Genomic DNA, 16,430 nt, shown 5'->3' on the forward strand with positions numbered 1-16,430 from the left:
TTCCCTTTTTAGGTCTAGTATGGTTTTGTTCATTTCCATCATCTGTTTGGATGTGTTTTCCTGTTTTTCTGTAAGGACTTCTACCTGTTTGATTATGTTATCCTGTTTTTCTTTAAGGATTTGTAACTCTTTAGCAGTGTTCTCCTGCAATTCTTTAAGGGATTTTTGTGCTTCCTCTTTACTGTCTTCTACCTGTTTACCAGTGTTCCTTTGTATTTCTTTAAGTGTGTTATTAAAGTCCTTCTTGAAGTCCTCTACCATCATCATGAGATATGCTTTTAGATCCGTGTCTAGCTTTTCCGGTGTGTTGGGGTGCCCTGGACTGGGCGAAGTGGGAGTGCTGGGTTCTGATGATGGTGAGTGGTCTTGGTTTCTGTTAGTAAGATTATTACGTTTACCTTTCGCCATCTGGTAATCTCTGGGGTTAGTTGTTGTCGTTGTCACTGTTTAAAGATTGGAGCAGAAGCTGTGTTCCACTCACCAGCAGTCTCAAAATCCTGTGGCGGGGGTCGTTGGTAGCTGGCGGGTGTCAGCCGACCCTGTGCTCTAGCTACCCTGGTGCTGGTCCGGCCGGAAGAGGCCTGTGGTCCTACTCAGGCCGGTTTTCTGCTTCCCTAACTAATGCAGTCTCAGGTCCCGCGCACAATTGGATTGGAGCAGAAGCTGTGTTCCACTCACCAGAAGTCTTAAGATCCTGTGGCGGGTGTTGTGGGTAGCTGGCGAGTGTCAGCCGACCCTGCGCCCTAGCTACCCAGGCGCTTTTCTGACCGGAAGAGGCTTGTGGCCCTACTCAGGCCGGATTTCTGCCTCCCCAACCAAAGCAGTCTCAGGTCCTGCGTGATCTGACTGGAGCAGAAGCTGTGTTCCACTCACCAGCAGTCTCAAAATCCTGTGGCGGGGGTCGTGGGTAGCTGGCGGGTGTCAGCCGACCCTGCGCTCTAGCTACCCCAGTGCTGGTCCGGCCGGAAGAGGCCTGTGGCCCTACTCAGGCCGGTTTTCTGCTTCCCTACCTAATGCAGTCTCAGGTCCCGCGTGATTGGATTGGAGCAAGAGCTGTGTTCCACTCACCAGAAGTCTTAAGATCCTGTGGCGGGTGTTATGGGTAGCTGGCGAGTGTCAGCCGACCCTGCGCCCTAGCTACCCCGGCGCTTTTCTGACCGGAGAGCTCATCAAATCTTTCATTAATTTATAAAAATGAGATGCTATGTCACTGGGCTCAAATGGCCATTTCTAGAGCAAGGTGAGAAACCTGTGCTTATGGGTTTGGTAGGTTTGGGAATCTGGATGGTCTGGAAAGGTCAAGGGTAGTAGACAACAGCTCCTTGACAAATTTCTCAGTTCTATGAACTCCAAAGTCACCGTCTGTAAAGTAAAAAAGGTTGTTTTTGCCATGCTCTTGAAATAAAAGTTTCCTATATGAGTGTAGGGCTGTTTCTGCCATGGATTCGGGAACATCATTGACACAATGCTCAGTCTGATGGCTATCTTGGTATGAAATCTCCATCTTTGTTCTATGGCAGATTTGATGGAGAGCTCTGGATTTCTTCAATCGTCATCTCAGATAACCAGTCATACAATGGCATACAATGACAGGACCCACCAGTACCCAGATGCCCATCCTCCCTTTCCTCCTACTCATCTCATTGTTAAGCTGAGCAACATGAAACATACACATCTGTGCCTCTCTACACAGCTAGCTCTACTTAGAAACTACTTTGTCTTTTCTTGCTTCCCACCAGTCCATCCTGCCCTTGGAGTTATTGGGATAAGAATTTTAATCTAGCAGGCATCTTGAGCTCAAAGGGCATGGCTATGCTGGACATATTACTTGAAAAGCTAGAGGGCCCTGGACCTGATATTCACAGCTGTAATCTCAGTCCTGAAGCATTTGGCTCTGGCTTTCATTATATAGAAGGTGAAATAAACTCCCATCTTGTTTAAAAATCTAGGATTTGTTTTCTGTCATTTGTTTTATTTTATTTGGATTGTCAGTAATTTGAAGCAAACCCAGTTTCTACTGGATAAATCTACCAATGAATCTCTCGGTCTTGCCAAGGACCTTTCTGTCTGTGTGTCTTGGCACCATTTTCAACACTTTGTTCTCTGCTTTCCAGCTCATAGCTAACATGGATCTGTCCAGTACAAAATAGATGGCAGCACTGCTTTGTTCCAATTATTCAAAAGCCAGCATCCTAGATCATCCAGGACTCTAGACAACCTGAGGGTTTTTTTCCACTTCTCTGACTTTCTTTTCTATCACTTCCAACCTGGGTCACACCACATTGACCATAATGGACTTTAAGCTCTTCTTGAATATAAGTACATCCCTCTTTTTTAAGACCTTTAGACTGATGAATCCATCTGCCTAGAGCATACCTTCTATATGGCTCTCCCCTTCATCTGTGCCTCTCTGTGGCCATTACCCTCTTATGGTGGAAGTTCTCAAACACTGTATAAAACAGTCAACTCCTTGCTTTATCTTGCTACCTATTAATCCCTTCCTCTACTCTCCTTTCACAGCATGTACCCACTCTGACATTTCATTCTTCAGAATTTTACTTCACTATTTATATTATTTGCACCATAGCATGGACCTTGAATAACAGGACTACAACTCTTTCTAGTATCAAAAGTGGTGCTAGGCACACAGCATATTTCCAACAAATAATACATTCATTCAGTAAACATGTCAGTTAATTTGTTAATTAGGAAGAACATGGTGAAAACATTCTAGCACCCAGCAAAATAAGATGACTGGTCACAGTCTGTCCTGTCATCTTGCTCCTGGCTTCTTTGGGCTCCCATAAAGTCCCACAAGGTCTTTTGTGGGGACATACCTTTCTTGTGGTCCTCACATCTGTTCCTTTGCTATTAAAACAAGCTGTCACGGGAAGAACAAGGAGCCAAGAAAGGACCAACCAATGAGGCTCGTTTTAATTAAACTGTCATGGTAATCAGGAAAGGCCTGCTCTTGACCTTCAACCTAGTCTTTGTTATGAAGCTGTGAACTCCATGACTGCTGAGCTGTGCGTTTTTGGAACAGAGCCACATGTGAATGAGCAGGTGAGACCAGCGAATGTTAAGTTTTATCTTGACTGGTTGTAGAATGTGAAATGAGTGTAGTCATCGTGGAGGGAGGGTGGGGGCATTGCTTTTCTGTTGTGGCTGTCTAGATGAGCTTAAATGTCGAAATCTAAATGAGCCATGGATGCTGGGCACCCCCATGCTGGCTGCCCATGTTTCCGAAGCTGCAGCTTCCAGTTGGCTTCTCCACTTGTCTTTCTTCCCCTACACTCTTCTTCTCTGTGGGCGAGTTGCTTGTAGACAGGTTTTTAAAAATGGTGTGCCAGCCAGTTTTCTTTTGTTGGATTTTCTACCAAGAAAATATTGTTGCATTCTCTTAGACAATGACTGCTCTGCAAAGTTGCAACACAAAGTGCATAAGCATGATGCTCACACTGATCACAGGAAACATCGCTCTCATATGTGATGGAAACAGGTGGGTTCCTGGACCTGAAAATGTAAATAGAAGCTATGAAGTAATTACAAAGTGGGGCAATCCTGGAGATTAAAAACCAAGGTAAAAGATAGAAACGACAGACACAAGCATCACCAACAGTATAAGAGAAATGGAAGTAAGAATCTCAGGCATAAAAGATACAATCGAAGAAATTGATATACTGTTAAAAATGTTAAATCTAAAGAGTTTCTGACAAAACACACCCATGAATTTTGGCACACTATGAAAGGACCAAACCTAAGAATAATAGAAGTAGAAGAAGGAGAAGATTCCCAGGTCATAGTCCCAGAAAATATTTTCAACAAAGTCATAGAAGAAAATTTCCCTAACCTAAAGAAAGATACCACTAAACATACAAGAATCTTATAAAACACTAAATTGACTGGACCAAAATGAAAATTTCTCCCATCACATAGTAGTCAAAGCACTAAATGTACAGAACAAAGAAACAATATTAAAATCTGTAAGGAAAAAAGGCAGAATCCAGTAGAATTAAACATGACTTCTCAACAGAGACCGTAAAAGCAAGAAGGGTCTGGGCAGATGTTTTTCAGTCTCTAAGAAACCATAGATGCCAGCCCAGACTACTAACTCAGCAAAACTTTCAATCACCGTGCATAAAGAAAACAAGATATTCCATGACAAAACCAAATGTAAACAATATCTAGCTATAAATACAGCTCTATAGAAGATATTAGAGGGAAAACTCCAACCTAAGGAGGCTAACTACACTCAAGGAAACATAGTATAGAAATTTTCATACAAGCAAAATCAAAAGAAGGAAACACACACACACACACACACACACTATCAACACTAACATCAATTGGTCTTTAATATCTCTCAACAACAAAATGGACTCAATTCCTTAATCAAAAGAAACAGACAATTAAAATTGATGTGAAAATAAGATCCATCATTCTGGTGTTACAATAAACACACCCCAACATCAAAACATTACTTCAAGTGAAGGGCTGGCAAAGATTTTTCCAAGCAATCAGAAGAAGAAGTTAAAGCACCCATTCTAATATTTAATAAAATAGACTTAAAAGGACACTTCATAGTAATCAAAGGAAAAATCTGCCAGGATGATGTCGCAATTCTAAATAGCTATGCACCAAATGCAAGAGAACCAACACTTGTAAAAGAAACATTACTAGTGGGAGACTTCAACACCCCACACAATGTGGGCATTGGTCAGGTCATCCAAACAGAATTTAAGCAGAGAAATATAGAACTAACAGATATAATGACTCAAATGGACCTGACAACTATCTAAAGAACATTTAACTCAAACACAAAAGAATATACCTTCTTCTTAGCACTTCATGGTACTTTCTTCAAAATTGACCATATACTTGATCACAAAACAAGTATCAATAGACACAAAAAAAGTTGAAATAACTCCTTGTATCTTATCATACAACCATGGAAATAGCTGGGCTTCAACTACATAAAGCCTACAAGTTTATGGAAACCGAACAACTCTCTACTCAATGATCACTGGGTCAAGGAAGAAATAAGGAAAGAATTTGAGACTTTATAGAATTCTTTGAAAATGAAGGTACAACATGTACAAGCTTATAGGACAATGAAAGTAGTGCTAAGACCATTTAAAGCACTAAGTGCCTTCATAAAATATTATTGAGATCTCATACTAGTGACTTAATACCACTCCTGGAAGCTCTAGAAATAAAACAGAGCAAAACACACCCAAGAAGAATAGATGGCAGGAAATAATTAATCTCAGGCTTGAAATCAATAAAATAGAAACAAAGAGAACAATATAAAGAATCAATGATATACTGTTGGTTTTTTTTTTTAAGAAAATCAACAAGAGAGACAAACTGACTAAAAAATAGAGAAAGAATATAAAAACTAACAAAATCAGAAATGAAAAGGGGACATAACAGATGCTGAGGAAATCCAAAGACACACTAGGTCTTACTTTGAAAACCTAAACACCACAAGATTAAAACCCTTAAGGAAATGGAAGCACACATTAAAAGTATTCCAACCAAAGGAAAAACACAAAAAAAACAAAAACAAAAACAAAAACAAAAACAAAAACAAAAAAATCCCCTCAGGGCTAGATGACTTTAGTGAAAAATTCTACCAGACCTTCAAAGAAGAGCTATTATCAATATTACTTAAATTGTTCCACAAAACAAAACCAGAAGGTACACTGCCAAATTCATTCTATGAGGGGTCCCCCTGATACCTAAACTACACAAATTCTCAACAAGAAAAAGAATTTCAGACCAATGTTAGTGTAAATTTATAAGTATTCCTCTTAACCAGTCTAGCTCTCAAATAATTGAGACAGGACTATTACATTTATTTAAACTTTAAGGCATAACAACTGAAAAGTACTAATCTCTTTGAATCCTCTAAAATAATCTGGCTGCTTCCCATCTAAACTTCCTGAGATACTTGTATTTTAGTACTGATCTGGCCTTCTCTGCTCTGTGTTTTCTCATGGTGTCTCCTGGACCCTCTCCTAGTGGCAGAAGCCCCATTTTCTCTCTCTTTCTCTCTGTCTCCTCTTTCCCTGGATTGGAGGAAATTCAACTCTATTCTTTCCTCTGCTCAGTCATTGGTTGATCAGCTTTTCTGTTGACCAATAAGGAAATAATTGGGGAGCAATGTTTACAAAACATTGAGCCAGGTGATTCTCAGGATAAGGATTGCAACCAGATATGGAGACATTTGAGTAATGCAAAGAAAATCTTTACACAATGCACAATGACATTATGCCTACACACTAACTTCCCTTATGAACATTGATGCAAGCATACTCAATAAAATACTCACAAACCCAATTCAAGAACACATTAAAAATAGCATCAAGCATGATCAAGTGAACTTCATCCCAGAGATACAGAGTTGGTTTGGTTTTGCTTTGATTTTGTTTCACCTTTTTTATGTGCAACCTGCCACATTAAAAAAAAGGTGAAAGAAAAACGAAACAAAACAAAAACCATCTGATCATATCATTAAATGCTGAAAAAGGATTTGACAAAAGTCAACACCCTGTCATGTCCTTGGAAAGATCAGAGATGTAAAACACAATAAAGGCAACATAGAACAAGCCAATAGCCCATGTCAAATTAAGTGGCAAGAAACTTAAAGCAATTCCAATAAAATCTATGACAACACAAGGCTGTCTACTCTCTCCATATCTACTCAATATAGTACTTCAAGTTTTAGCTGGAGCAATAAAGCAAAGGAAATCAAGGGGATGCAAATTGGAAAGGAAGAAATGAAAATATTTCTATTCACAGATTATATGGTAGTATACATAGGTAACCCCCAAAATTCTACCAGAAAATCTCTACAGCTAATAAACACCTTCCTCAAACTGGCTGGATATAAAATTAACTAAAAAAAAAAAAAAATAGTAGCCCTCCTGTATACAAACAATAGACAGGCTAAGAAAGAAATTAGGGAAACAACACCATTCACAACAGCCACAAATAATATAAAATGTCTTGGTGTAACTCTAATCAAGCAAGTGAAATATCTGTATGACAAAAATTCAAAATCTTTAAAGAAAGAAATTGAAGAAGATATCAGAACATGGAAAGATCTGCCATGCTCATGGATCAGTAGGGTTAACACAGTGAAAATGGCCATCCTAGAAAAAGCTATCTACAGCTTCAATGAAATTACAATTAAAATTCCAACACAGCCTTTTACAGACATTGAAAGAACAGCTCTCAACTTCATTTGGAAAAACAAAATACCCAGAATAGCCAAGACAACCCTGTACTATAAAAGAACTCCTGGAGGTATCACCATTCCTTATTTCAAGCTGTGACACAGAGCAATAGTGATAAAAACTGTATGGAATTGGTACAGAAACAGACAGGTTGATCAATGGAATCAAATCAAAGACCCAGAAATAAACTCACATACCTACAGATACCTGCTTTTTGACCAAGAAGCCAAAACCATACAATGAAAAAAGAAAGTGTCTTCAATGAATGGTGCTGGTCTAACTGGATGTCAGCATGTAGAAGAGTGCAAATTGTTCCATATTGATCACCCAGCACAGAACTCAAGTCCAAGTGGATCAGAGCCCTCATCTCAAAACATTATACATTAAATCTGATAGAAGAGGAAAGAAAGTAGGGAATAGCCTTGAATGCGTTGTCACAGGAAATATTTCTGAACAGGACATCAACAGCTCAGGTAAAATATCTAAAATTAATAAATGGGACCCCATGAAGCTGAAAAGTTTCTGTAAGGCAAAGGACACTGTCAAAAGAACAAAACATCAGTCTACAGGATGGAAAAAGATTCAGCAGCTCCACATCCAACAGAGGGCTGAAATCCAAACTATATAAATATCTCAAGAAATATCATCAACAAACCAAATAACTTAATTTAAAAATGGGGTACATAACTAAACAGTGAATTCTCCACAGAGCAATCTCTAATAGCCGAGAAGCACTTAAAGAAAAGTTCAACATCCTTAGTCATCAGGGAAATGCAAATCAAAACAACTCAGAGATTACATCTTACACCTGTCAGAATGGTTAAGTTAAAAAATGCATGTTGGTGAGGATGTGGAGCCGGGGGAACATGCTTCCATTTCTGGTGGGAATGAAATCCTGTACAACCACTTTGGAAATCAGTTTTGACAGTTTTTTCAATAAATTGAGGATAGATTTTCCTCATGACCCACCTATACTCCTGAGCATATACCTAAAAGGTTCTCCACCTTACCATGAAGACAGCTCCCGTACTATGTTCATAGTAGCTTTATTCATGATAGCCAGAAACTGGAAACAATCTAGATGTCCCTCAACCACAGAATGGATAATGAAAATGTGGTACATTTACACATTGGAGTATTTATTACTTAGCCATTAAAAACAATGACATCATAAAAATTGCAGGCAAAAAGAACTAGAAAAGATCATGCTGAGGTCAGTAACCCAGACCCAGAAAGATAAACCTGGTATATGATCACTTATATGTGGATATTAGTCATAAAGTTCAGGGTAGCCATGCTAGAAACCACAGACCCAAAGAGCCTAAGTAACAGGGAGGTCTCAAGGGGGAGCAAGAAGGAGAAATAGATTAGATACAGAATGAGTAGATGGATGGAAGGCACTGAGAGAGGGAGGGGTGGGAATGGAACAGGAAGGATGATGAGAGGGGAGGACAGAGGGAGATAGTACTGGGAGAGAACTGAATTGGCGAGGGGTGCATCTCTGGGATGAACTAGAAACCTAGGGTAATAGAAAATCCCAGGAATCTCTGAGGGTGACCAAAGCTATTACTGCTAGCAATGGAGAATATGGAGTCTGAACTGGACATCTTCTATAAACAGGCACATCTTCCAATGGAGGGGTTGGGAAACCAACCTAACCACAGAACTATAAACCCATATTTTGTCCTGCCTACAAGATGGGCAAGAATAAAAATGGAGCAGAATTTGAGGGAAGAGCCAACCAATGACTGGCCCAGGCTGTGAGAGGAATCCCACTCCTGACACTATTAATGATATATGTGTTATACTTGCAGACAGGAGTAGGATAACTGTCATCAAAGAGGTTTAACCCAGCAGCTGATAGAAACTGATGGACAGACCCACAGCCAACATTAAGCAGAGCTTGTGGGATCCTGTGGAAGAGCATGAGGAAGAATTGAAGGAGTCATGGGGTCAAGGACACCAGAAGAAAACCTACAGAATCAACAAACCCGGGTCCATAGAGACTCATAGATACTGAACTGTCAACCAGAGAGTCTGCATGGGATAGTCCTAGACCCTATGTAGATATGTAAGTGTTCTACAGCTGGGTCTTCATGCGGGACTCCTAAAGCAGGAACAGGGGTTGTCTCAGACTGTGTTGCCTGTCTTTAGATCTATTTCCCCTGACTGGGCTGCCTTGTTTAACCTCAATAGAAGAAGATACACCTAGCTTTATCGCAACTTGATATGCCAAGGTTGGATGATAAGCATGGGATTCCTCTCCTTTTCTAAGAAGGGGAAGAAGGATGGTTGAGAGCAGGGTAGGTGAGAGAGAGGGACTGGGAGAGAAGGGAAGCTGCATTTGGGATGTAAAATAAATAAATAATTTAATTAATAACAAGATTTAATATGGCACATTACCTTCAATATAAGCATAGTGCAATATCAAAGTGTGATCACTATCTATTGATGAACCCCATATGTATATGAGAAGCTGTCAATGAAGAATTATTCCCCTTCTTTAAAGAGGTTCGTCGATGTATGTAGCTTAGTTTTCACTTTGCATAAACATGTAAGTGACTGGTCTCAGTCAAACAACAATACTGTTGTTCAAAGAAGGGAGATCCGAAAGAAGTGGCTTTTGCGAGAGGGCTTCTTAACTGCCTGATGGTCTTGCTTCTCAGGTTAGCCAGAGAATAAGTTAAAATACTCATATTGCCACCAAAAATGACAAGAACAAAGTCCATGGGCAGGATAGGGGTGAGTGAGAGAGGAAAGACAAGGGCATCTTGTCAGGAGCTGGAGAGCACAGCAATGTCACCTTACAAGAAAACCTCCAGTCAATCGAAAAGCAGTCCCTTTGCAGCCACGTCATGGAACATTTCCATAATAGAGAGAAACTGGACACAACCTAAATTTCCCTCAAACAAAGAATGGATAAAGAAAACGTGCTGTATTTACACAATGGAATATTACTCAGCCATTAAAAATGATGACATTGAGAAATTTGCAGGCAAATGGATGGAACTAGAAAAGATCATCCTGAATGAAGTAACCTAGACTCAAAAGAACATGAATGATATGTACACAGTTATAAGTGGTTATTAGCCATAGAGTACAGGATACCCAGGCTACAACCCACAGGCTCAAAGAAGCTAAATAACAAGGAAGGCCCAATGGAAGATGCTTGAATTTCATACAGAAGGGAAAATAAAATAGTTAGCTGAGGTAGATAAAAATAATTGTTTCTGGGTTAAAAAATTTGGATATGAGTGGGTGGTCCCATCCCCCAACAGGGGGTCTTGCCTAACCTCTGGATATGGTCTCTACAGGTTCTCCTTCTCTTTTGTTGGGTATTTCAGCTAAAGTCATCCCCACTGGCTCCTGGAAGTCTCTTGCTTTCCTGGCATCTTGGACTTTCTGGTGGCTACCACCAGTTCCCCATGCCTCATTGCTACACACCTCTGTTCCATTTCCTGACCCTCTGTATATCATTCCTGTCTCCTTCCAGATGATCCTGTCCACTTTCCCCCACCCCCACCTCTATTCCTCCCAGGTCCCTCCCACCCTTTACCTCCTGTGAGTGTTTTGTTCCCCCTTCTAAGAAGGACCGAGGCTTCCACACTTTGGTCTTCCTTCTTGAGATTCATGTGGTCTATGACTTTTATCTTGGATATTCTGGGATTTTTGCGTAATATCCACTTATCAGTGAGTACATGCTGTGTGTGTTTTTTGTGACTGAGTCACCTCAGTCAGGATGATACTTTCTAGTTCCATCCATTTGCCTACAAATTTCACTAAATGAATGCTCTTGATAGCCTAGTAGTACTCCATTGTGTAAACGTACTTCATTTTCTGTATCCTTTACTCTGTTGAGGAACATCTGGGTTGTTACCAGCTTCTGGCTGTTATAAATAAGGCTGCTATGCACATAGTGGAGCATGTGTCCTTGTTATATGTTGGACCTTCTTTTGGGTATATGCCCAGTAGTGGTATAGCTTGGTCCTCAGGTAGTACTACATCCAATTTTCTGAGGAACCACCAAACTGATTTCCAGCTTGCAATCCCACTAACAAGGGAGGCATGTTCCTTTTTCTCAACATCCTTGCTTGCATCTGCTGTTACCTGAGTTGTTGATCTTAGCCAGCCTGACTGGTGTGAGATAGAATCTCAGGATTGTTTTGATTTGCATTTTCCTAATAACTAAGGATGTTGAACATTTTCTAGGTGCTTCTCAGTCATTGGATAGTCCTCAGTTGAGAATTCTTTGTTTAGTTCTGTACCCCATTTTTAATCGAGTTATTTGATTTTCTGGAGTCTAACTTCTTGAGTTCTTTGTATATTTTGGATATTAGCCCTCTATTAGATGTAGGATTGGTAAAGATCTTTTCCCAGACTTTTGGTTGCTGTTTTGTCCTATTGACCGTGTCCTTTGCCTTACAGAAGCTTTGCAATTTTATGAGGTCCCATTTGTCAATTCTTGATCTTAGAGCATAAGCCATTTGTGTTCTATTCAGGAAAATTTCCCCTGTGCCCATGTGTTTGAGGCACTTTCCTACTTTCTCTTCTATTAGATTCCGTGTTTCTGATTTACGTGGAGGTCCTTGATCCACTTGGACTTGAGCTTTGTATAAGGAGATAAAAATGGATCAATTCGCATTCTTCTACATGCAAACCACCAGTCGAACCAGCACTGTTTGTTGAAAATGCTGTCTTTTTTTCCACTGGAAAAAAGACTGATTTTAGCTTTTTTTTGTCAAAGATCAAGTGTCCATAGGTGTGTTGGTTTATTTCTGGGTCTTCAATTTTATTCCACCAATCTACCTGCTTGTCCCTGTACCAGGAATTGCTACTGTCTAAAGGAAATATGAGGACAAAGTATGGAGCAGAGACTGAAGGAGATGCCATCCAGAGACTGTCCCAGCTGGGGATCCATCCCATATACAGACACTATTGCTGATGCCAGGAAGTGTAGGCTGACAGCAGCCTGATATAGCTGTCTCCTGAAAGGTTCTGCCAGAGCCTGACAAATACAGAGGCCGATGCTTGCAGCCAACCATTGGGTTTAGCATGGGGACCCCAGTGAAGGAGTTAGAGAAAAGACTGAAGAAGCTGAAGGGGTTTACCACCCCATAGGAAGAACAACAATATCAACCAACAAGACCTCCCAGAGCTCCCAGGGACTAAACCTCCAACCAAATAGTATGCATGGAGGAACCCATGGCTCTAGTTGCATATGTAGCAGAGGATGGCCTTATCTGGCATCAATGGGAGGATAGGCACTTGGTTCTGTGAAGGCTCGATGACCCAGTGTAGGGAATGCCAAGGGGTGAGGTAGGAGTGGGTGGATGGGTGGATGAACACCCTCATTGAAGCAGGGGGAGGAGGAATGGGATAGGGGTTTGCAGAGGGGAAACTTGGAAAGAGGATAACAGTTGAAATGTAAATAAATAAAATATCCAATTAAAAATAATTTTGTTTCAATTAAAACTTTTATATTTTTTTTAGTGAAAACTTGAAAAATTCAGTGGTACGTTAGCAGCCTACATATGTAATTTGATGAAATGGTTTACTCTAAAATGCCCATGTCCTCTTTGGAGTGTAAAGATTTATTTTTGTTATTTTTAAATATGTGTATTGTCTATATGTGGGTATATACACATAAGTCCAGGTACTCTGAGAAGACAGAGGCATCAGCTACCCTGATGTTAGGGTTGTAGGAAGTGGTGAACTACTTGACAGGGGTGCTGGGAATCAATCTGAGGTCCTCTTCAGGAAGAGTATGTATGGTCGTAACCACTCTCCAGTCCAATTCTTCCAGACAGACATTTAATGTTTTATAATAACAATCTCATTCAAATGGCAACAGCACCTTAATGACAGTCACCTTAACAGACATGGTGGAAGACAAGCATAGGCAGGCACTTTTTATTGGCTTTTTGAGAACAAAGCCTGTGAACAATTGGACATTTGTTTTGTGGCCAAAGATGTCTAGATTCAATAATAACTAGAGAAGTCTTGCAAGAGTCCATGGCTTCTAGTTAAAAGAATGAGGATAATCAAGCCAAGTTTTTGTCACCTTAAAAGTTAAAAGGGTAACGCCCAGACCCACAACTTCAAGACGTTTATTTCTGGATTTGTCCTGGGTCCCTTTTCTCCACAATACAGCTACATTTACTCTTTAAAATTCTTACAAACAACTTTAACTACAGCGTAGTTAAAAGCATGCCTTGCTTGATTTCAGGTCTCGTATACAAACAGATCTGTTTTATGGTCCAAAATATGACTTATTTTAATGAATGCATGCTTTTCTATCACTGGGTGGAAAGTTTTAGACATATTAGTCACATCAAGTTAGCTGATAGCATTGTAGAAATATTCATTACACATGTGATTTGTGTATTTCTGTCTTTTACCAGGAGAAATGGGTTGAAATATTTAGTCATAATTGCTGTCTTTCTTATTTCTTTTTAAAATTCTACTAGTTTTTCCAGTTTGAGTTTTACAACACTGTTATTTGGTATATATACATATAGGATTGTTGTGATGTTTTGAACACAAAAGGATATGTTTGATTCATTCCTTATCATTAAATGTATTCCCAAGGTTGCATTCCTTCTTTGAAGTCTACTTTTTTCTATATTAGTTAACATAGCTACTGTAAACAGTTTATAATTATGTTTGCATGAATATTTTGCTTTCTTTTAAACTTTTCTTTATCTTTATATATGAGTTTTGTTTTACTTTGTTTATTGCATGTCTGTGTGTGTGTGTGTGTCTGCGTATGTGTGTGTGTTGTGCAGGCATGTATGTATGTTCCATAGCACATGTACAGAAGTCAGAGGATAGCCACTGACACTGTTCTTGGCTCTCGCCTTTACTTGGTTCCAGGGATCCAGTTTGATTCTTAGGACTGCATGATGAATGTTTTACTTTCTGGGTCTTCTCACCGTCCTGCCAGACCTAAATTTGTTTCTTATAGAATGTCCTTAACTTAGTCATACTTTTCCCCCTAAAGTGACGATCTATACTTTTTAATTCTAGTGTTGACTCATTACATTTAACATATTTAGTATTTGGGTTAAATTACTGTTTTTCTACTTTTCTATCTCTTCTGCCTATTCTTTACTTTCCTTTGACATTCTTTTGGTAATTTGAACATTTTTGTTACTTATTTCCTCTACATAGTAACTGATTAACTCTGAATTCTGTTTTAATTTAAAAATGGATATTCTAGAATTTTCAACAAATATCTCCCATATACCATCAAATAACATATTTCTAAATGTGTAGCCTCAAGTTTTCCTGACAGTTTCCACACCGAGTCCCTCCCCCATTACTTTGCACCACTATCCTCTTATGTTATATTTTTTCTTTTATCGTTCCTTTAAAAAAAGTAATTGGATACAGAAAATGTGGTACATTTACACAATGGAGTACTACTCAGCTATTAAAAAGAATGAATTTATGAAATTCCTAGGCAAATGGATGGACCTGGAGGGCATCATCCTGAGTGAGGTAACTCAATCACAAAAGAACTCACACAATATGTACTCACTGATAAGTGGATATTAGCCCAGAAACTTAGAATACCCAAGATATAAGATACAATTTGCTAAACACATGAAACTCAAGAAAAACGAAGACCAAAGTGGGGACACTTTGCCCCTTCTTGGAATTAGGAACAAAACACCCATGGAAGGAGTTACAGAGACACAGTTTGGAGCTGAGACAAAAAGATGGACCATCTAGAAACTGCCATATCCGAGGATCCATCCCATAATCAGCCTCCAAACGCTGACACCATTGCATACACTAGCAAGATTTCGCTGAAAGGACCCAGATATAGCTGTCTCTTGTGAGACTATGCCAGGGCCTAACAAACACAGAAGTGGATGCTCACAGTCAGCTATTGGATGGATCACAGGACCCCCAATGGAGGAGCTAGAGAAAGTACCCAAGGAGCTAAAGGGACCTGCAACCCTATAGGTGGAACAACAATATGAACTAACCCAGTGCCCCCCAGAGCTCGTGTCTCTAGCTGCATCAGTGGAAAGAGAGGCCCATTGGTCATGCAAACTTTATCTGCCTCAGTACAGGGGAACGCCAAGGCCAAGAAGTGGGAGTGGGTGGGGGAGCGGGTGGGGGACTTTTGGGATAGCATTGGAAATATAAATGAAATAAATACCTAATAAAAATTTTTCTAAAAAAAAGTAATTGGTTATTTTATCTATTTACATTTCAAATGTTGTCCCCTCCCCGGTCTCCCCTCCATAAAGTCCCCATTCCATCCCCCCTCCACTTTGCCTCTAAGAGGGTGCTCACCCACCCACCCACTTTGGCCTCACATCTCTAGCATCCTCCTACCCTGGAGCAAGGGCCTCCCATCTTCCTGATGCCAGATAATATCATCATCTGCTACATATATAGCAGGAGCCATGGGATGTCCCTTGTATACTCTCCAGTTGGTGGTTTAGTACATGAGAGCTCTGGGGCAGGGATTCTGGCTAGTTGATGTTGTTGTTCTTCCTATGGGGTTGCAATCCCCTTCAGCTCCTTCAGTCCATCTCCTAACTCTTCTGTTGGGGTCCCCGGGCTCAGTCCAATGGTTGGCTGTGAGTATCTGTATCTGTCTTAGTCAGATGCTGTCAGATCCTCTCAGAGGACAACCATACTAGGCTCCTATCTGCAAGCACTTCTTGGCATCAGCGATAGTGTCAGGTTTGCTATCTGCAAATGAAATGGATCCCTAGGTGGGGTGGTCTCTGGATGGCCTTTCCTTCAGTCTCTGCTCTATTATTTGTCCCTTTAGACAGGAACAATTATTGTTTCCTTTAGACAAGAACAATTTTGGGTTAAAATTTTTTGAGATGAGTGGGTATCCCCATCCCTCAACTGGGAGTCATGCCTATCTTCTGAAGGTGGACTCATTGGGTTCTATCTCCTCTTTGTTGGGTATTTCAGCTAATGTCATTCCCTTGGGTCCTGGGAAGCTCTTGTTTCCCTGACATCTGGGACTTTCTAGTGGTCTGCCCTTTTCCCATCCCTCACTGCTATATATTTCTGTGCATTATCTTGACTCTCTGGACTTCTCTCCTGTCTCTTCACATACCTGATTCTGGCTTCCCTTTTTTTCCCTCCTCCTCCTCTCTCCCTAGCAGGTCCCTCCCTCCCTCTGCCTCCTATGATTATTTTTTTCCCCCTTTT

This window comes from Mus caroli, unplaced genomic scaffold (genome assembly GCF_978045245.1).
Source record: "Mus caroli unplaced genomic scaffold, Mus_caroli_1 scaffold_7, whole genome shotgun sequence".
NCBI lineage: Eukaryota > Metazoa > Chordata > Mammalia > Rodentia > Muridae > Mus > Mus caroli.